The 22348-nt window shown below is 41.8% G+C and overlaps 2 long non-coding RNA genes across 4 annotated transcripts; one reads left to right on the top strand and one right to left on the bottom strand.

The window, feature by feature from the left end:
* Positions 1 to 3980: 3980 nt before the first annotated feature.
* LOC135279684 (uncharacterized) lies at positions 3981 to 16116 on the bottom strand. Of its 2 annotated transcripts, XR_010346907.1 has the most exons (5): positions 15956 to 16116; positions 15119 to 15174; positions 13247 to 13365; positions 10107 to 10325; positions 3981 to 4040 (listed from the first exon to the last, which is right to left on the bottom strand). It is a non-coding gene; the product is annotated as an uncharacterized LOC135279684 (long non-coding RNA). The 2 variants fall into 2 exon arrangements; XR_010346906.1 differs by having other exon boundaries at positions 15119 to 16116.
* On the top strand, positions 14937 to 20306 carry LOC135279683 (uncharacterized). Of its 2 annotated transcripts, XR_010346905.1 has the most exons (4): positions 14937 to 15244; positions 15357 to 15974; positions 17006 to 17192; positions 18752 to 20306. It is a non-coding gene; the product is annotated as an uncharacterized LOC135279683 (long non-coding RNA). The 2 variants fall into 2 exon arrangements; XR_010346904.1 differs by having other exon boundaries at positions 14938 to 15244; positions 17006 to 20306.
* The last annotated feature ends 2042 nt before the right edge of the window (positions 20307 to 22348 follow it).

Below are 22348 nucleotides of genomic sequence, written 5' to 3'. Positions count from 1 at the left end.
TCTCACTACTGCAGTGGCATTTAAGCTGTGCTACCACAAAGTCTCAAAAAAGGCAGCCCAGAAACATTGCATGACAACTCAGTGTTTTAATGACACACACTAAAGCAATGCCACTGATTAGATCCTTTGCTAATTATCTTCTGTGACTTCTGTTGGGTATATTTCAACAAAATGAACAGACTTATTTACAAGTAGCATTGCTTTTTAAAATGTCCCTCATAGCTTAATTCCTATAAGGCAGAACAAAAGTTTTTGAAACATCATTTTACATACTTACAGGAACAAACCCCAAGCAATTTGGTAAGAATGTTGGAGGACTTCACTAGAAATTTCCTTCCTCTTTTTCCATAACTTACTTATACTTTATTCCTAATAATTATACCAAAGTTATGTAAGAAGCACTATGATGTGGTATTGTTTTTGCAGAACTGCTGGATTGAAGCTCTCTGAATGATTTTCATTCTTAAGCCTGCAGCCTGATTTTACTTTAAAGTGCCCCATGTTGCCTTGACTTGGATTGAGACTGCATTTAGCTTTTCTACTACAGGATTTGTATGTCCTTTTAAGATGAAAGAGCTGTGGTTATCTCCCCAATGAAGAGAGGTTAATCTGTAGGACAATGTGTACGTAATACCCAAAGAATTCTAGGAAATCCAACGGAAGGCAAATGAGAAACTGTAAGAACAGAGGCAGAAGCCCATGTGTCTGGTTATTACAGAAACACAGAACATCCTGAGCTGGAAGAGACCCCTAAGGATCATGGATCCAGCCCCTGGCCCTGCCCAGACCCCCCAACAATCCCCTCCAGGATCATGGATCCAGCCCCTGGCCCTGCCCAGACCCCCAACAATCCCCCCAGGATCATGGATCCAGCCCCTGGCCCTGCCCAGACCCCCCAGCAATCCCCCCAGGATCACAGATCCAGCCCCTGGCCCTGCCCAGACCCCCCAACAATCCCCCCAGGATCATGGATCCAGCCCCTGGCCCTGCCCAGACCCCCCAACAATCCCCCCTGTCCATCCCTGGTGTCCAAAGGCTCCTGGAGCTCCGTCAGCCTCGGGGCTGTGCCCAATCCCTGGGGAGCCTGGGCAGTGCCAGCACCTCTGGGGGAAGCAGAACCTTTCCCTGCTCTGCAGCCTGAGCCTGCCCTGGCCCAGCTCCAGCCACTCCTGGGTGCTGTCCCTGGCCCAGAGCAGAGCTCGGAGCTGCCCCTGCAGTCCTGGGGAGTTCTGCCCTCAGCTCCTCTGCTGCAGCTGAACCAGCCCAGTGCCCTAAGCCTCTCCCTGGCTGATCCCTCCAGGCCCTTCACCATCTTCATGTCTTCATTTTAGCTTATGATGTCAAGGGCTGCCCCAACATTCAAGGCGAGGCATTGTATAGAAACAAGATCAGGAAACATCCACCCATCTCTCTGATACATATGTATTCTGTTTTCCTACTTTGCTGCTTTTCTCCTTACCCAGTTCCTCAGCAGTTATCTTTAACATGACATACAGCCCTCTGTTCTTAATCCAACCTAATATGTTCCTGTCATGTCCCAAAAAATGCTGCTCAGATGCTGCTTCTCTCACATCCTAGTTCTCAGCTGGAGCAGTTGAGACAGAAACATATCACCTGGTAAAAGTGCTTCTCTCCCTGGTGTACCAAAAGTGGAGAATAATAAACTGCTGGGAAGTAATCCAAGTATTATGAACACTGGATAATTGCATGACTCATAGGAGACCAAGGAATGTCCACTTCAATTAAAAAAACCCCAAAGCTATCCAGATTGGCAACATACCCTTTGGGTTTTTACCTGCCGGGCTTTGCTGTGCAAGTATGTGTCTGAGAGGTTTATTACTATTTTTCCACTAAATTAGATCCTTCTTCATGAATCATTCACAGTATGATATTTGTACAAACACCAAACACCAAAACATAACAAAGCTTTTAGCTGTGCAAAAGGCAGGTGTGTCTCCTTTCCAGGGTTTATTAGTCATAATCAGGAGCTGAGAAAATCTCCACTATCATATTCACTGCTGTTCTTTTCTGTACTTTGTAGCCCTTCTACAAGTTGTACGAGACTGTGTTAATAAAATATATTTGTTCTTTAATAATCAATAGAGTTGTCAATTTTGTGGTGGACAGATGAGACCTCTGTCCAGCACATGAGATCTTGGAAAGATTCAAATTCTGATAAGAAAATACAGGTAATTTTTTTTTTTTGGCAGCTCAGTACTTCCTCCAAGTACTCACTGTAAGTTAGAAGGTGCAGAAACTGAAATGCCAAGAATTGTATGACCATAGAGGTGCAGGATTCTATTCTCTTTCTGTGATGGTTCTCATTATCCAGTAAAAATCTGAACAGAAATGCAAGGAGGATACATACACAGATAATATTGTTCATGGTCACCCTGAAATCAGAGTTGATTAAATCCTGAGCTCTCAGCTTTTGCCTCAAGGAAGGATCACAGCAGAGCCTGGGAGGCTTTTCTGGAGTTAACCAGGACTATGAACAGGGAAGAAGGGATTTTGCTCTTCAGGAGTAAGCATTTTTCAGTAATACTCTGAAGCATTTATACTAAAACTAACTGAATCTGGTTATATATCAAGTTCCAATTGATTAGTTTTTGATTTTATAGTGTTACCTGATAATCTAAATCCCACTGATATCAATAGAAGATGAGGAAAAAATGCAGAAAGCCCTGTATTCAATTTTAAAATAATTCAAAGTACAAGTAGGAAGAGAAAAAGTATTTTGATATGGGAATTGCATAAAATGCAATAAAATTATTACAGAAGATAGCAACCATAATATTTTTTCCTTTACAAAGGGCCTTTTTGATATTTATACATATATAAACATGTAGATATTTCCTGATATGTTAATATATTGCACATCACATGATTCAAAACAATATTGATATTGAGTTGGTTTTGTATTTTTAATTAATTAATCACAAGTTTCCTTGTAGAGATTTTACTTCCATCTTACTTCCTAGATCAGATATTCTACAAGTGAAGCAGTTTTACTTCTCCAGAGGAAGGGATTAGCACTCTGTACTAATTAGGAGACTGTCTGGTTTTAGCACCCTTTGATTTTCCAGCTGGTTTGACAAGGTCCCAGTCAGGGTTGTGTCAGCAAAGAGCAGCCTTTTCCTCTGAGGCTGCAGTGATGATCTGTGTATTGTGCTTCTCTAACTGCTCTGGTGCCTCTTTTGTGTTGAATTCCTTACCCAGGTAAGAGTGCCAAAAAAAGAAATTATAAATACATCAAAATGAAAGGGTAGTGATCTGGATGAAAACTGAATCTTTGTCTAAATTTTTCAGTTTGAAAACTGAATCTTTGCCTAAATTTAGAATAGACACTGTAAATTTTTGGGGTTTTTTGATGGTTTTTTTTTGTATCAGAAGTTCCTAAAGATAGGTGTTTTTATTTTCAGGTGAAAGCAAACTTTGAGATGTGAATATGCTTAGAAAAACTAAAACATTGAGTTTTTACTCATTCAACTCTTGAATTCCCATCCCCCAGACTATGACAAATTTTAGGCACAGGTGAGATGTTGATGATTTCTTTTTCTAACATTCACTCGGGCCTTTTTTATGTCGTTTTTGCTTCTGACATCTTGAATCCATAGAATTCTATAAAGCCTCGTGTTTTAGGGAAAGGACAGGGAGCAGACAGTAGAAAAGGGCAAAGAAAGTGCACTTCTGTGATTTTTGAAAGTTAATGTCCTTTTGAACACCAGTGTCCTGTGCTCTCCTAGCTGAGTGAGAAACGAGGGGAGCTGGGGTTTCCTCCTCAGCCTTTGCTGAGTGGTGGAGGGTGACCCTGAAAGGCCTCGGTCCTGGAGGGCGCCTTGGAGCTCTGCCCAAGCTCCTGGTTGAGTGGCAGCCACAGCTATGTCCACGGGCTGGATGGGGATGGTTCGCTGCTCTCAGCAGCTTCCTGATGCATCAGCTCCTCCTGATGTGAGCCAAGGGTCACCTTCCCTGCTGCTGCTGTCTTCCTCAAGGACTGCCTGCAGGGATAGGGCATTTTTCCACCTTTTTGGCCCTTCCTGAAAAGTGTGGGGGATAAGGAGGAGAGAATAGCTGTTAGTCAAGCAAAACCTTCCACAGTCTGTAGATGGAAAGAAGTGAACAGAGTGATTTCCAGGGTGCAGCTTTCTAGCAGTTCAATCTTCTTGCAGCCTTCTCCTGTGTGCCTCTGCCCAGCCACTTTTTAGGAAAGGATGTTGGATATAGAAGGACTGCTGGATTAACCCAGCATGTTTTTTTTTAGGGTCACTGGAGCCCTTTTGTGAGGAAGATGGTTAAGAGTTTTGTTGAATCAGGGCCCTCACTGGGAAAAAGCCCAGAGTAAAAGGGTGTGAGAATTTGGCAAAAATTAAAAACCCAAACTATTTTAAATTTTTTTAAAAAAGGGCTTTCAGCAATCTGTCTTGAATATATTAGTATCAAGCCATTTATCCTCATATTCTACACTGAGATAGTCACAAGCTACAAACACCCACTTTGACCTGCACTTTTGGGACTCTCCTCCTAAATAAAGCTTATTATTCCTTGGCTAAATCACCAAAGAATCTAAATCTGTCTTTGTGAGAAGCTTTTTCCTTCCAGCTCTTTCCTAGCTGAGTACAATGCAAGCTGAACTGTAACAGTTTATCAAAATGGATTGACAGGCAGAACTTGTGTTTATTTACTGTAACCTTCCTTAACAAGTTGTGTTGAGGAAGCAAAAAGCCATTATCATCTGGCCTTTGCCATAAAAATATTAGTCTTCCCCCAACTTGGTTTGTTAGTACAAGTATATCAACCCAACTGCTCTCAGAAATATCATCATTAAAATAGGCAGCAACATGCTGCGCATCAGAAACACTCCCAGCAAGAAGAAGCTCTTCCTGAGGACACAAAAGGAACCAGGGTTTGAATATGCATCCATACAGAGACACATTTAATAGGCATCCATAAGGGTTCCTTGCAGTACCACCTTATTCTCACATAGTTGGTCAATTAAATAGTTCTCAAATAATTCCAAAAATTGTTTTCCCCCAAGCCAGATGATGTATTTTAATATTAACAAGTCAGAAAGAAGACTGACTCAGAAGAGGACCACACTTTCCAGCTAAAGAAATTAATAAGGGAATTAAGATATTTGTTTTGAGCAGAAACTGCACTGTTTTGTTTGTTGTTTTGTTTTTTTCTTCTTTTGGTTAGTACCATATATGATTTGTCATACAATCATAGAATTATGGAATGGTTTAGATTGAAGGGACCTTAAAGCCCATCCAGTGTCACCCCTGCCATGGCAGGGACACCTTCCACTGTCCCAGGCTGCTCCCAGCCCCAGTATCCAACCTGGCCTTGGGCACTGCCAGGGATCCAGGGGCAGCCACAGCTGCCCACCCACAGGGCCTGCCCACCCTGCCAGGGAGCAATTCCTAATTCCCAATATCTGACCTGAATTTAGTTTGAAGCCATTCCCCTGTGTCCTGTCACTGCAGTTCCTGAGGAATTGTCCCTCTCTGGGTTCCCTGCATCCCCTCAGACCCTGGAAGGAGCTGTGAGCTCTCCTCACAACCTTCTCCTGTCCAGGCTGAGCAGCCCCAGCTCTCCCAGCCTGGCTCCACAGGGGAGGTGCTCCAGTCCCCTCAGCAACTTGGTGCCCCTCAAAGTCAAAGCTGATTTAATTGTTGAACAGTGTTTTCTCAGCTAAGATATAAATAGCAGCCATTATGAAAGTGGTATTATCTACTGTCTGAGAAATAGTTCAGTCCCAGGGTTTGGTTTTTTTTTCTTTCCATGAATAAAAGCTCCAGAATTGTAGATACATTTTGATGTAAATACATTAATTTGCTGTGCTCTGAGTATGCACATCTGAATGTTTTGGCTTCTCAGGCAGGTACAACCCACCACCTCCCATGGCTCAGGTGGAAGGCAGGTCCTGCATATGCACATCCTGCTGGAACCCTGCCCTCTGGAGAATGTCTCCTGTAGACAAAATGCAGACAGTGCTGCCAGCCATATAGGGTGCCATCCCAAAGAACACAGTTCTGCTTAAAAGTCATAAAATATAGAGCTCTCAGGAACATCTTGACACAGAGGGCAATAGAGAGAGATCTTTTGATCCAGGATCAGCAGACCAGATTTAAAACTGTGTTAAAGTTTTATTAGAACATATCCATATTGGAATATATCAAATAGAATTCTCTATGACCTGCTTCATAAAAAACCAGAATATTTGAAAATGTCATGGCTTGTTACTATTTCAAAGTTAGGAGAAGCTGTTCTACAAGTATCACTGTGCTGAACATTGTAATTGGGGGATTTATGGTTTGAATTTGGTTGGGGATTTTTTTCAGAAGAATGGCTTTTTTGGGGGAGTTTAGTTTGTTGTTTCATTTGTTCTTCTTTCAGAAATTTCTACTTTCCTTTAGGAAAAGTGAAATGTGAGGGGGTGGAGGTTATTCCTTCCCTCCAGAAGCTCCTGAGTATGCCTGTAGCAAAGGGATATAGATCCCATTGTGGATTTGGTAGTTGTGAGAAATCAGGATGCCACACAGGAGGTGAAAGTTTTCTTGAGAACCAGAGGAGAAAGCACAGAGCCTGCTTTTGTTCCTGGTCTTGGTGTGGAACAAAATGAAACCAGAAAAGGACAGAATGGACAGAGGAGATTAGTGCATGAAGTCTTGGAATTCCTTTTGGCATCAGTGTTTTCTGTCACATTTTTATTATAATAAAAAGCCAAAAGAATTATTTCTTAAGTTGAAGACTCCAAAATTTGAGACTTTTTTGTTGTAGAAATTCTTGAAGATCAAGGTAGACTACAGAGTTCTGCCCACTCTGGGTCATGGTCACCAGTGTATAAAAAGTCAGGCTGGGCAATAGTAACAAAGGAAGTTTCTTCTGTAAAAATGTTATCTGCAAAATTAGGAGGAAAGCCAGTTTTTTTCCCTGAAAACAAGTTTTCACCCAAAGAAGGAACAGATCAGAATATTAATTAGTACATGTGGTCTATATGTGAATTTCAAGAAAGTGAAAAGAATTCCAGTGTTCCTCAGTCTGCACTTTTTATTCCAAGCAGCTACTTCTCCTTTTGGTCTCCCGTTATTCTCATAGTTCTGAGATGCAGGGATTGAATTGAAAGGTGTCAGCATTGGGGGAAAAAAGTTGTAAGTATGTGTCAGTTCAAAGTTCTCCAGGTGATTGCTGGCTTTCATTTGTAAAATGACTGCGTATTCTTTTCTCATACAGTCTGAGGAGAGCAGAAATGCCTCTTTTGAAGGCTGTTCTTGGTGCAGGATGGAAACGCCTGAACCAGAAATGACCTTATATAAAACACAGCTCCAGCAAAGACAGTCATGAACTTCCACAGGTGCTTCCACCTGCCTAGTCCTTCCTTCTTATCCAGAAGAAAATAATCCAAACAAATAAAATTACAAACCTGCACTGGGATTTCAGCATTAAATTGGAAATTTAATGGAAATAAATGTGTGGTTTTCTTTGCATTTTCTGTCCTTAGTAAAGAGGAAAATGTGTGCAGCTGAAAAGTTATGGTTAGAACTTAAACTTTGTGATTTTACCTGGGCAGCCTTAACATAACTTCCATGTGTTTAAATTTATTTTTGGAACAAAATAAGATGCTAAAACCACATAAATAAGCAGATGGAAACAAGCTAATATTGGTTTATCATTAAATCAAATAAACTTACAAGAACTGTAAGGGCACAATAGCTCTCCTCAGGAAAGCACTTTAACCCTTCCTTTTGGCAGCCCAGCTATGTTTGTGTGTGCATGTACATACTGTAAAGCATTAAAAAAAAAATCTTGTTTTGAGAGCTATTTTATTCCTACAGCTGGTCATGACAGCCATGGATGGAGGACTGTGAGAATAAATTAAGGTATCCAAGGTGCATGTAATTTATCAGAGTGTGGCACACAATGGGAAATACTGCGACTGCCTGGGTTAGTGCATTAGTGTAAACATGGAATAATTTAAAGAGTTAAATTCATCTAAACATTTTGTATCCTGTTTGTTCTGACATAATTATTATGTTAATTTTGGTATGCTTTGCATATTAGGCTGAGTACATCCTAAGATACTAATGACCAGTATGCCAGCTTTTTATTAAACATGAAATAAACACACTGCAGCAGCTAATTAGTTTGTTATTAATATCAAAGAAAATGAGACTGTTCCTCTGCTTTCTAATTGAATGTATTTGCACTATTTGACAAATTGCCATTTCTTGAATCAAGCAAGCGCGGGAAACAGAGAGGGTGCAGCTCCATTGGAAAGACTTGTGGTTGGAATATATTGTATGAATATGCAGCAGTAATAATCACTAAATAATGAGGCATCAATACCTTGCTGATACTTGAAGATGTTGGCCAGCTCAGAAGCTTTTCCATGTACTTTATGCTCTGCTAAATCCTTCCATGCTCCAGTTAATGGTGTTCTAATCTGATGGATGTGTTCTTAGTAATGAAGTCTTTGGGGACACACTTTACCCTTGTCCCATGCTGTTGCCCTGGGATCACCAATCAACCCCTCACACACCTGAGGAAGCTCTAAACTACTATCTTTTGAGTTTTGATGTCTTGCAGTCCAAAATCCATTTACTGTCCCTAGATAGTGAAAGCTCATAAATACCACATTTAGTTATTGATGACATCATTATGCTGGGTGAAGTGAAGAGACTGAATCACTTCTTTATGTCAGATATTGCACAAAAGTTGAGGAAGTGCCCAAGGCCAGGTGGGATGGAGCCTGGGGCAACCTGCTGTAGTGGAAGTTGTCTCTGCCACTGGCAGGGAGTGGAATTAAATGGTCTTTAAGGTCTCTTCCAACCCTAACCATTCTGGGATGCCATGATTCTCTAACTGGCAGACTCCCCCACTGTGCAATCAATGTCCTTTTTTGGTGACAAAGGGCAGTGCTGGACACTTAAAGGATGATCAGAATCAACCACCGAATACCCAAACCCATACATGAATCACTGTCCTAAACCTGCGGGGTGAGAGGGAGGTAATAAGCTCATTTGGGTGGAAATCAGCTTATTACTATGCCAGCCTTTGATAGTCTGTCACAGTCCTTGCCAACAAACAGTTTCTGGCTGCCCACCCACAGCCTGCAGCCCCCACTGCAAATCCAGACTGGTGTCATTGTCACCTGCACCCAGCACTGCAAACAGAGGTGATGAGAGCCAGCCAAACCCACAGTGCACAAAGACAAAAATCCTGTAAATGTTTGGTTTCTGAAGTCATATAACACTTGGGAGTGATCCTGGTGGGAAAGGATGCAGGACTGAATGACACAATTGAAAAAGTTTGAGAGAGTGGTGTTTTGTAATACAGAGAAAGAAGTAAAAATGTAAAGGAGAAGGCTGTAAAGAACTGCAACAGTCATGAACAACTGAAAACAGGGCTTCATCCAAAATGTTCATGACCAAAGCATGTGAGAGCTCTTGCCGTGTCCAGAACTCACTAAACCCTGAGAAGAGTGATTTAACTATGACCAGCATATGCGAGTTATTTCTGTGAGTATTTGCAGCAACACTAATGGCATGAGAACTATAAAGTTTAGGTCTGATATTTCAATAGATCTAGCTACATGTCTACAAAGAGATCCAAGCAAAGTATACTTTCATAGTTCAACTAAACTTTATTACACAAATGAACTGGTTCTCTGGTATTCAGGGTGCTGGGAACCTGTGCTGCAGTTGTATTCTACCCAGGCTTTCTATTCCACAAATATTTATAAGACTAAATGTAGCAGCATTCATACACCTGTCAGCTGAATTTAATCAAAATCAAATTAACTTCTGAGCTGAAGTTCATCAAATGAACTCTGAAAATTTTAAAATATCAGATTTGTCATGATAAAGCATTTTTCTCTGTTTCTCAACAACACTATAAAAACAGAAATTAAATAGAATTACTCCCACAGCTGACACAGGAGAGTGTCACTGAGGGTTATTGAAGCAGACTTCTGAGAAACTGATGGCTGAGGAGCTGCATGAAAGCAGCACTGAAGGCACTAAACACAGCTCGGTCTGTTGGCTTTTGGTGAATATGGTTACTTTCCACTCCACAACCACAAATGTCAAGAATTTAAATATTACCTCATTAATCTGGAGAAGTTTCATTTTCATAGCACATTACATAGTTCTGGAATCATCAGTTTCCACCTGTGAGCAGCAGCATTCCCATCTCTGCCTGATGCCAGGGACACAAAAGGAGTTTTATCCTGGTCATTTCTTGCTCATCCTTATTAACAAATAGGTTGGACTTGATAATACCAAAGATCTTTTCTAACCCAGCTGATTCTGTGAAATAAAAATCTGGAGATCAAACAAACAAACAAAGTTCTTTGAGTCAATGATTTTTTAAAATTATTTTTCTTATGTTTTTAGAAAGTGATTGTATTAATTAAAATCTCAGTTGAACAATATAATTGTTTAGCAACACATGAGTCGAAATAGAATTTGGGCTGGTGACTCCTTCCTGGTTTTCTGTGCTTGGTGAGTCTCTATTATCAAGACAAATTGCTCCATCCATCTTTTCCCAGGTCTCAAAGCACAAGCTGGTGTCTGGAAATATGGTTTAGTAAATACAAGGTTTTTCTGCCATCAACCACTAGAAAGGATCCTCAAAGGAAGAGATTTTAACAAACATTTTAGAGTGGATCTTTGTAGCCCATTGAGTTGGATGACAGAGACTGTCCTTTTGGAAGGGAGGGGGAGAAGATGCAGAAAACAATGTTTTTTAAAAAACCTTTTTTATTATTATTCTATTTCCATGGTCACTCAAAGGCATCATAGACAGTTAAACTAAATATATTATGGCATTTTCATAGAATAAAACTGAATAAGAAAGAATATTGATGTTAAACCCTGACCCATGTTATGATTATGAGAATAACATGATAGTGATATAATAAAAAATTGGTAATTTTTGCAGTGTCAGCCATGTAAGGATCAGGAGCTGTGTCCTGAACCACAGACTCCTGCTATTAATTGTTTCCTTCCTTTCATCACCAATCCCCACTGGACTTATATCCCAATTAGTGGAAGCAATAACAGATTTTTTTACTATATGAGATATTAAAAATTTAAAAGAAAACAGATTAAAAATCCCAGTGTGGCAGAAGTCTGTGTAAAAGCTTCTGAAGCAATTTTAATGTCGAGAGATTAAGATAAGTGCACAATGACAATGACTGGCAGCTCTCAAGGCTGATGGCTCCTTTATTTATATGTGCCATCCTCTTTGCTTGGGTAGTGCTGAGGAATTTCTCAGAGGAACTATCAGGAGGTTTTCATTGACATTCACAGGCAGTCAATGGGGTCAATATTATTTAGGAATATTCCTCCCTCCCTCCGGTTTGAAATCCTTTCTATTTGGAGTGTTATTTTTGGTGACACACTACAAATGTTACACAGAATCATGAATAATGTTTGCTCACCTACTTCCCAAGGTGAGAAAGATGAGCTTGCAACACCCTTATTCTATCATTTCAGCATGTGAGTGTCTCAGGTACTCACCAGCAGAACTGTGAAAAGGGCGCCTCTGAAGTCAGAGGAAAATGGAGCTTAAATATCCTGTTATATGGCATAACTTACAATATACAGCATAAGACTTCTAACTAGGATCTGAAAGCCTTCTCAATTTTTATGTTGCTTCCTTGTGTTTCCTGCTCTTTACAGGATGCACAGGCATTTACAGCTCTGAAAGCAAGTACACCTTAGAAATATGTAAGTTTTATGTTAGGCTCATTACTTACCTAAATAATTAACTAATTCTTGATGTAAATACTTTTTTTATTGCTTAAGATTTCACAGAGATATTTTCGTTTTTCATGCACAATATCTGAATCCCAGCACATATGCACACTTCAAAGATCAAGAAAATAGGGACAATTTTCCTGAGGGGTGCTACCACCATGCTGGAGCCACAAATGCAAAGCTTTTCCTCTTCCACTTTCAGCTGTTGAAATGCAGAGTAAGGTAAAAGATTTGCACTTGGTGCAGCTCTGGCCAAGATCCAGGAGCAGGATGCACATCTGTAAGTGACTGAGCACGTGTGGAGTCCTGCAGGAATCAGTAACAGCTCTGCAGGACCCGCATGTCCTGGGAAGGGGTTGCCAAGTCTGGGACTGAAAAATGTGGGGAAAAAAAAAACCAAAAAACCAACAAACCCAAAGTGTTCATAGGTGAAGTTTTCCTACAGTTTTTTGCTTATTTCCTTATGACATTGCAGGGAGAACCCACCTTTCTGTGTGTGATGTGTTCACATCCACAGAATTATGAGTATAACTTCTACATTTCAGACCAATCAATTTTGTGACTCAGCTGTCCAGACTAGGAGCCAGACTCATAAATCAGTTGTTCTACACATATCATACAGAAAGTAAATTAATTTCTCCAAGAGAGAAAACTAGGAAAATAGAAGTTGTTATCTATTTATTTTTACAACATTTCAGTGGTTACATGCTTGAACAATTACAGATGCTTTTAACTTTTTAAAATTTTATTCCTTCTTTTTAAAATTTAAAATAACAACACAATCCAAAAGCTTTCTGGGCTTTTTTACAAAACCTTATGTTCTCTCTCAAATATAATTCAGAGGGTCTTTTTCATAGCTTTTTTTTTTTTTTTGTGAAACAAAACATAGCATGTATGGTCAATGTAGGTATTTCAGTAGATAATTTAAGAATTCATTCACTTAAGTAGGACTTGGCCCCAGCCCTAGTTTTAAGATGTGTAGCACTCAACAAGTCACATGAGTTTGGCATCTCCCTGAGCACACTCATGGCCAGCGGTGGTAGACTGGCAAATTAAAAATTTGCTGAGGGGATCATAAAGCCTTTTCCCCCCCTTTTTTCTTGAAAAATGCTCAATCCCTCTAATAGATGCAAGTGTCACTGAAGTTTTACAAGTGACTGGACAAGAGGAAATGGATTCTCAATGGAAGAGAGTAGGTTCAGATTGGATATTAGGGAGAATTTCCTCCCTGGCAGGGTGGGCAGGCCCTGGCACAGGGTGCCCAGAGCAGCTGTGGCTGCCCCTGGATCCCTGGCAGTGCCCAAGGCCAGGCTGGACACTGGGGCTTGAAGCAGCCTGGGACAGTGGAAGGTGTCCCTATGGTGGAATTAAATGGCCTTTAAGGTCCCTTCAATCTAAACCATTCTGGCTTTATGATCAGCCATGAGAAAATCACCCTGCGAGTAAATCTAAAGTCAAAATTCTTTAAAAAAAACCCCTACCAGTTGGGTCTCAGGCACAGGATTTTTGGAATGTCCCTAGCAAGGCCAGGAATTGGACTCAATGATCCTGCTGGGTCCCTTCCAACTGTGGATAGTCCATGATTCTGTGATATTTCCAGCTGACAAGAAAGGAAGCAAAGACAGACTTTCAAAACTCTAAATAATTATGAGATAAATATGCTTATCTTGAACTCTCTTACTCAGAGATTTCTTAACCTTGTAAAACAACTAAAACATCCTGTATATAATGCACAGAGTGCTGTAAATGCCGTATTTAATTTTCCTTTCCTGGATTAGACTAGTTACAATTGGGAAAAATCAAACCTTATTGTTAGGTTCTACATTCCCTCTATTTTTGTATTTTAGGAGCGGGGCATGAGGTGGGCAGAAGATACTTCTACATTTACATTAGTTTTAGGTTTAGAAAAAGAGACTCAAAATAAAAACTTACTGTAGAGGAATTAGACTTTTTTAGGCTGTATTCTCACCTGGAGTAAATACCTGTGAGTAACAGCAGTAGAAAATCTGAGCTGTGAGAATATCTCCATCCTTTATCTTTGCTTAAGGTTAGCCTGCTACATTTACTATTCTGTGATATGCTAAAAATGAAAATTTTTATTATATTTTATTGAATTTTCTGGATGTCCTCATAAAAGTCTAAGTGTTAGAGGAACAATATTAGTAAATCATCCAGTTCTCTTTGCGCTGACACATATTCTTGGCAGTAAAAGAATATTACATTGCACCAGCTGTGCAGAACAGAATTTGGAGTCTTGCTCTGGGTGAGTTCAAATGTGTATGTAACAACATTTGAGTCTGGCATATGATGTGGAATCTTAAATCTTATTATATATTCTCTACAGACCTGGAGAGGGTCATTGTGTTTAGGGTTTTTTGTTTGTTTGTCGGTTGGTTTTATTGGTTTCCTTTAAAAAAAAGAAAATTTAATATGTGTCCTCATTTAGAAAACATGGAAAACTTCAGAAATAAACTTGAGATTTATAGCTCTCTTGCAGCTGAAGTGCATGAAAAGATACGATGATCATATATTCCAATGAATTAATGTTTTATAACAAATTTTAATACTATGAAGTTTGGTTTCCTATTCTTGCAAATAAATAATATTGTTTAGATAAAAGTGGTAAGTTTGAAAAATAGGTATAGTTAAAATCTTTTAGTGCTAATTTCATTCACAGGGAGAACAAATATTGTCCAATTTTATGGCACTGCTTAACATTCAATCATTTCCTTCAGGAAACACTTTCAGTGCTATGCAGTGTTGATATAATATGATTCATAATTTTAAGGGACTTTTGAAATCAAATCCAGAAACATTTTCCATATACAATCTCTTTTGGACATTGCTCTCAGGCACACCGATTCCCATACAGATAGATCTTTCTTGAATCAGAAGGGAATTAGAGGTACAAAATATGCTTTGTTTGTTCATATCTGTTTGCGCTGTGATCCAGAGGGATCTGGACAAGCTCCATAATTGGCCCCTGCGCGTCTCCTGAGGTTTAACAGGACCTGGGTCAGGGCAGCCCCTGGGATCAGTCCAGGCTGGGGCTGAGCAGCTGGAGCAGCCCTGGCAGAGGCCCTGGGGGAGCTGTGGGGCAGAGCTGGCCCTGCCCCAGCCGTGTGCTGGGGCCCCAAACCCTGCCCTGGGCTGAGCCCAGCGTGGGCAGCAGGGGAGGGGATTCTGCCCCTCTGCCCCTCAGGTGAGACCCCACCTGCAGAGCTGCCCCAGCCCTGGGACCAGCACAGCCAGGACCTGGAACTGCTGCAGAGAGCCCAGAGGAGGCACCAGGATGAGCAGAGGATGGAGCAGCTCTGCTGGGAGCAAAGGCTGGCACAGCTGGGATTGTTCACCTGCACAGTAGAAGCTTTGGGCTGAGCTCAGTGTGGCCTTGCAGGGCCTGAAGGAGCTGCAGGAAAGATGGAGAGAGACAATTGCCAAGGGCTGGAGGGACAGGACACAGGGAATGGCTCCCACTGGTAGGAACGCTAATGACTTTGCAAACAATCCCATGGGTGAGGGGATGGGTGTTAGTGGTTTTAAAATGAATCTTAGTATCTCTACCAAATTCAAGCATCAGTTTTGTTGCAGAGCCCAGACAGCTTGGCTCCTGGAACAGATAAATGGGTCTGCACAAGGCTGAACTTCTGCACTATGAGGTAAAATAACAGGTTCAAGGTGGGATATGGGTTAAGTGGTTGGGCAAGGGTGGACCTTCATAATACCTTAGCCCATGGGGAAAGGAAGAGACCAGGAATTTAGGACAAAAGGAGGCTGGGCCCTCCTAAACCTTGACAGAGAAATCCCTGCGGATGTGTGCCCCAGTAGCCTCTTTCCCTTTATTTGAATGAAGTTTTACAACTCCTCAGTCTCCTTTTGGTCATAAACCTCTGATGTTCTGAGTATTTTCTGAACAGCATTGCCAGAGGGCAGGGCTACATGAGCTATTGGGAAGGAATTGTCCCCTGGGAAGGTTGGCAGGCCCTGGCACAAGGTGCCCAGAGCAGCTGTGGCTGTCCCTGGATCCCTAGCAGTGTCCAGGGCCAGATTGGACACTGGGGCCTGGATCAGCCTGGGGTAGTGTGAGGTGTCCCTATCCAGGACAGGAGATTGGAATGAGATGAGATTTAAGGTCCCTTCCAACCCAAACCATTCCATGATTATGTGATAATTCATCTAATTGAAATTACTGGAATCATTGTAATGGGAGTGAGTATGATCCCAGTGTGTCCCTTCCTGCTTGGGATGTTCTGTGATTCTGGCCCCAGCACCAGCCTCTGGCCTGGTTATGATGGTGTCCCCAGGGCGCCACAGGAATCCCAGCAATGGGCACGGCCGGACAGGACCGGCCCAGCTCATGGCCCACAGCCCACGGCACACCCCCAGCTCATTCCCAGTGCATCCCCAGCTCATCTCCAGCTCATCCCCAGCTCATCCCCAGCTCATCCCCAGCGCATCCCCAGTGCTGCCCGGTGCGTTGTGCGGGGCCCGGCTCTGGGATCTGGGGACAGGAGATGTCCTGGGGGCTGCTGGGGGCCGGCAGCTCTGTCGGTGCCACGGGCGCTGCTCTGTGCCCGCTGCCCCCGAAAGGTCAGAGAGAGGGGACAGCGAGGGGACAGCGAGGGGACAGCGAGGGGACAGCGAGGGGACAGCGAGGGCCCGGCTCGGGTGCTGCAGGAGCGGGACACACCAGAAACCACCCTGTCCATTCCAGCCTTATTGACTCACAGCACATTCCCTGAGGGAAGATGCACAAGGAGATAACAAGCTCCTAACACGGGCGCATTTTGCTGCTGCAAAATTCCAGTGGCCTCGGACAGCTCCAAGATATTCAGGTTCACTGCTCCAGAAAGTTCAAGGGGAAAAAAAAATGCAGCAAGTGTTAGGCTATCTTTTAACGTCCCCTGAACTTTGGAAACATCATTTACACAGGAAACCCTCTAGCTGTCCATGGCATTCCAGAGTCTTTAACCCCTATGTGGTTGGTCATAAGAATTTTTAAAACTTCATACATTGAACTAGGTTTGAACACATAATATTAAAGAACTGCAGCTTTAAGAGCACGGGGTTGATAATATTTTTAAATTCTACTTTTTGAAATCAGTATTTGCTTCTTCACTGCTGAACTTAATATTGCTTTTTGAGAGGTTTCTTTGTGGGTTCTTATCTAACCTAGATGCTTATCTGGCCTTACAGACACTTTTGCTACCTTGTATTCATTAACCAGTTTTGCTTTTCAGACTTCCACACTGGATTTTCAACACACACAGTAAACACTTGATTTATAAGGTGCAGGTCCCTTTCATCAACCTTATAATGAAACTTTAAGTGTTTATCCTGTAGACGGGAAGTCTCATCTCAGTGAAACATGAGTAATTTTAAGGAGGTCTCCAAACTGTCTCCAAAATTCCTTCTCCAGCAACGCAGGTATGAGCAGTCCCACTTCTACTCAAAAATCTTTAGGCATGTGTTTCAACCTACTGGAAGTGTTGTGGGTTTTCTGCGCTTCCTCTGAATCTAAAATATGTTTGTTTTGACGCATGAAGTGCTCATATGTAAAACCAATCCATGCGGTTAACACATTGAGTGATCTTCTAGATTCTAAGAGTGATATTATCATCTGATCTGTCATAATATCTTGGTATTAAATACATTGACTTCATTCTTTTAAATATTTTCTATTGGAAACAGGTAAGAGACTTAACCTTTCCTATGGTCTTACACTTAGGAAGTTATATTTTAACAATGGAATTTCGTGCCGTAGCAATCAAAACCTTTTTCATATGCAAATAAATATGAACTTTTTTCTAACTTGCAGGAGGTAAAGATATCTTATTTTTCATTTTAATATTTTAAATATTCCTCTTGTCCTGATATTAAATGGACCTAAGCACAAAACTACATTTATTAATTTAGGTTAATTAGATCCTAGTGCTTTTTACTTCATGCCAGCTTGTCGTGCCAAATTCTGATGATGTCTTTACTGTGATTCATGAGCCCTTTCATCCTATTTCCCCCCCCCCCCCCATCTTGTTGAATGAGTGGCTGGGTGGGTGTTTGGCAGCTGGTCAAGGTCAACAAACTCAGTTTGAATTGTTACCAATGGACTGTTGGTGATGTTTGTTGCCATAAACACAAACTGCCTCCGGTTCCGGGCTGCCTGGAAACACAACATTTTTGGGATTTCTGGAACACTAGAAGTTGTTTGGTCATTTTATTAATGACAGACCACAAATCCTTTTAACCCAGCAAGTGTTGGGGTCCTTCAAGGAGTATTTCAGGACAGTTTTATCCTTAGGGTAGATAAGATACATCATAAATGTCTTCCTTAAATTCACTGCATAAAAAGTATTTTCCCTAATCTCACCTTTCTGCACAGGACAGATCTTTTGCTGATCTTTGGCTTTGTAACTAGATCCCAGTTCAGCCCTTGAGGGCTCTGAGGTTTTAGCAGGACTTCAGTAAATTATTTCACATGAACGGTTAAATTCTAATTCAACATCTGGATAACCTCACATAAATAGAACATGAACTCTTAAATGGTTTACAGTAGACAAGAAGAACTGAGACGATTTTTTCCCCTAAAATATCATATTTATCAAGTAAGCCTATTCATCTGTTAGGGGTTTTGCTTATTCTATTTAGAGGCAGTAACATTCATCAGTTCATGTTAATTAGATCAGATATGTGTGGTGATAAGTGGAGATTTGAGTATAATCAAAATGAATTAACATTTTGCAGAGACAAAAGAGAAAACACATGCCGCAAGTAATGAACAAAAAGAGCCTGTAAATAAATTATAAACAAAAAGGAAAATATCTTATTTTGATTGTTTGCTCAAAGCAGTTTCTTGTACTTGTTTTTGAAAATTGTGTGATAAAGACTATATGATATCGAGGTTGCTCTCAGAGAAAGGAGGATGAGTTAGGACACCTCTAAGTTTTGGAATATTACAACGTCTTTTCTTTTGCATCTCTTCCATGCAGTTGGGTACATTCTGGAATCTATCTTATTTCTGATGTTTAAGCCCAGGAGATTCCCATTCCCTGCACTGGGGATGCCTGGGAATGCCCTTCACAGCTGGAACACCTGGTCCCTGCAGGGCTGGACCAGATCCCACAGATCTGCCTTGTTTCTCCCGAAGCGGTCCCATTCACGATGCTGAGCTTGCATGAAGCCTGGCTCGCAGGCTCAGCTCTGCACTGGTAACATTCTGGGATGTTTGCACCTTTCACTTCTCCAGAGGAAAATCCTCCGTTCATTTTGGGATCAGAGAAAACAATGCCCAGGGAACTCCCTGTCTCAGCAGGCACTGAAGGAGCCAAGGGAGCCAGACTGAGTGCTTTGCTTTCCTTTCACTCCTCTCCATCACACCTTGTTAGAGGGTTTACCTGCTGGGATGGTGATTAAGTTGCTTCTGTGAGTGGTCCAAATGGACTCGCTCCAGGTTGTGGTTCTGCTACCTAAATCAGCAGTGCGTGTGTGCTTACAGTACTGCACCTTCTGTTGTTCAATGCTGACCTCCTCACATCTCCCATTAGGATTTCAGGGCTCTGTACATTCCTGCTTGATTATTTTCCAGCTAAACCGCTGTGATATTTAATGATAAGTTTATAATATTAAATGATAATAAAGTTTATCATCAACACAGTTTATTACAGTCGTTGATACAGAAGAAGTTACTGTATTTTGATAATTTGTAGGCATATTTCTAAGTAATTGTAGCTGTGAGCCAAGGAAGAAGGGATTCAGGAATAGAACACACACACACAAGCCTCAGAAGCAGCAGAAGAAATGAATTTGAAGAGCATAAGCAAAGTTTTGTCTTGGGAGCTAGCACTGTTTTTCAGAATGTATGCAAGCAGTTATTCTAAAGTGTGTGTGCTCCTGACAACAGGGAGATTAAGGCAGTTATTCTTGTGACTGCTGCCAGGGCCAGTACAGTGCCAAGACATTGTTTTCTACACAGTTTTGTTGCCTAATGCAATGATGATGGCTGTAACATCTCCTAACTGAAGAGAAATTATGTGGTTTTTAAAGAACATTTTTTCCTTAGGGCTTGGAAGACACAGTGTGGAAATAGACCTCAGCATTAATAAACTCCATGGCTGCTGGTTTTCATTATATATTATATTATATATTATATTATATTATATTATATTATATTATATTATATTATATTATATTATTATATCATATCATATCATATCATATTGGAAAGGTGGCAGAGAGAAAATAAAGACGGATTGATTGTGGCAATGGGTGTTAGTAGGAGTTTTGAAGCTCCTGTTGCAATATGTTTGGTCTCTGACTGTCTGGTTGGGACGGCAGTTTGAAGATGTTTAAGTTGCCTAGCCATGGCAGTTGGAATAATTTATGCCCTGAGTCTGGAAAGTTCCCTGTCAGTCAAGTTTAATTTCTTGGTATTGGTTTGTCTTTTCCGCTTTCAGCTCATGACCCTTCCCAACAGCCCCACCCCCGATTTCCTGCGCTCTCCTAATAAAAGCAGTTTTCTCTGACCCCCTGCTCTCTGCCACTGCCTTCCCCTTGGAGCTGCCTGCTCCTGTGCGCTGCCGGATCCCGCATGGCGCCGGCACAGCCACCGCGGCCGGCGCCTCGTTCCACTGTGGAGGGGACATCGGCCCGCTCCTGCCCGCTCCGCCGGTGCGGCCGCGGTTCCTGCTGGGAGAGAGGGATCGGATCGCTTGCAGCTCCGGCTGCCCCACTCCGCCGCCGCCACCACCTGCGAGTGCTGTGTCCTCTGCCCGGCCCGGTGCTGCTGCCCTGCAGGAAAGCCGCGCTGCCAAAGCCACGCTGCCAAGGCCGAGCGGCGCCAGCCACAGCGCCATCCCCACTGGGAGAGAAAACGCGGCGGCATCATCCCCGCGTGGGAGAGAAATAAAAGCAGCTCGGAAAAGCAAGCACCGGGCCCTTCTTTATTTCCTTTGCCACCAATCCTTTAGGTGCTGAACCCGTGTTCTGAGCCAGCCGAACCGTGACCCTGCCCGCCGGCAGCACAGACAGGGCACGGCCACTCTTGATGTGGGCCCCGATCGCCTCCCGTGACCAGGGCGCAGAGTCAATTGATGGGAGAGCAAAGTTTTGCCCATCCCCAGAGAGGAGCAGTGACCCAAATTAAAGAAGTCCTAGCTAGTATTTCAGAGTATTTGCCTCTTATATAAACTGTAGGGGGAAAAAGAGCAAAACTAAATCCAACTCTGCAGAAGAGGTGGAAGAAGATAAATGATTGTGATCTTACATCCTCTGCAGCATTTAAACAAAATGTCAGCTTCTGCACTTCCTGGAGCCAAAAAAAATGTAGCCCACCCTGTTCTGCTCTATGACAATCAAGAAAGATGTGTTTCAAAATAGTATCCAAGATTTTACCTTTTTTATATTAAAAGATTGGAAAAGAGTCCTACTATTCCCGTTTTAATTTGGGCATTTAAACCAGAGGGGAGGGAATATTTTTAAAAAGCTCATTTCAAATGGGCACAGAAGCGGCATTGAAGTAAAAGGGTGCAGCAACACCAAATATTGCCACACAAATTTGGTTTTGAAAGTTGGAGAATCCTTTCTAACACAGTCAATCCTTGAAATATTTATAACATGCAGCAGAAATAGAGGAGTGCAGAATGTTCTCTGGTAGTTTTTCCTCCCTTTACCTTCTTCTTGTTAAGGGAGAGAATTGGTCAGTAACAACTCCAAACTCACTGGTGGCTGTGCTGTGTCCATCCAAGGGACTGGACAAATGCAGATTAAAATTGGATGCCAGGACAGGCTGGCATTGGGTGGCTGCAGTTGCTCCTAGTCCAGCTCTCTGCCTTGCTCTCCTGTAATGATGAATTCCCTTCTGAGCTGGGTGAACCAGCTCTTCAACCAGCAGAGATGTTACCCTCTTATATTAAATAAAGAAGTCTTACGTTTCCCATTTAAATCTGAGGGGATTATAGTAGAGGTTATATAGAGTAGAGAAAGATCTTTTAAAAAACTTAATTCCCAAGTAGGAGACAGGTGAGGAAACAAAATGGGTGTGCAAGACTCCTGAGGAGAAATAAGCAGCCATCTATTTTCCAAGTTTCAGTATGTGCTGTTTGAGGAAATAGGGGATCTCTTTGCTGTCAGGTGAAGGATAATTCAAACCCTCTCAGATGTTTTGGAGGTGCAGGTACAGGAGGGATTTTCCTCTAAGACAAGCTGTTCCCCCCAGGCATGTGATTACAGTTGAAAGTGCTTTATTGTACAAGAGAGATTTACAGGGTATTTCCCAGGGATGCCTTTAGTATTCCACACAGAGGAGATGGAGAGATAAATTAATCTGTGCAAATGAGGAAGGGAGGTGTGAATTGCTGTTTCATTCTTTGTGCTGAATAACTTCATTGGCAAAGCCCCCTCCCTCCCCTCTCCAATCAGTATAACTTATTCCTGTCAAGTTTTAGATAAAATGTGGTGTTTTCTATATATTTTTATGTTTTTTTCCTTTAAAGACTTTCATTGTTCATAATACTGTTAATTCCTTCTTCACTCTTTTTTATTCAAGAAGGATCAGCCAGCCTTTCATTTTCATGAAAGCATTTCACTTT

Source organism: Passer domesticus, chromosome 12 (genome assembly GCF_036417665.1).
Source record: "Passer domesticus isolate bPasDom1 chromosome 12, bPasDom1.hap1, whole genome shotgun sequence".
Taxonomy (NCBI): Eukaryota; Metazoa; Chordata; class Aves; order Passeriformes; family Passeridae; genus Passer; species Passer domesticus.
Note: the sequence above shows the minus strand (reverse complement) of the source record. Positions and strands in the feature narration are given on the sequence as shown.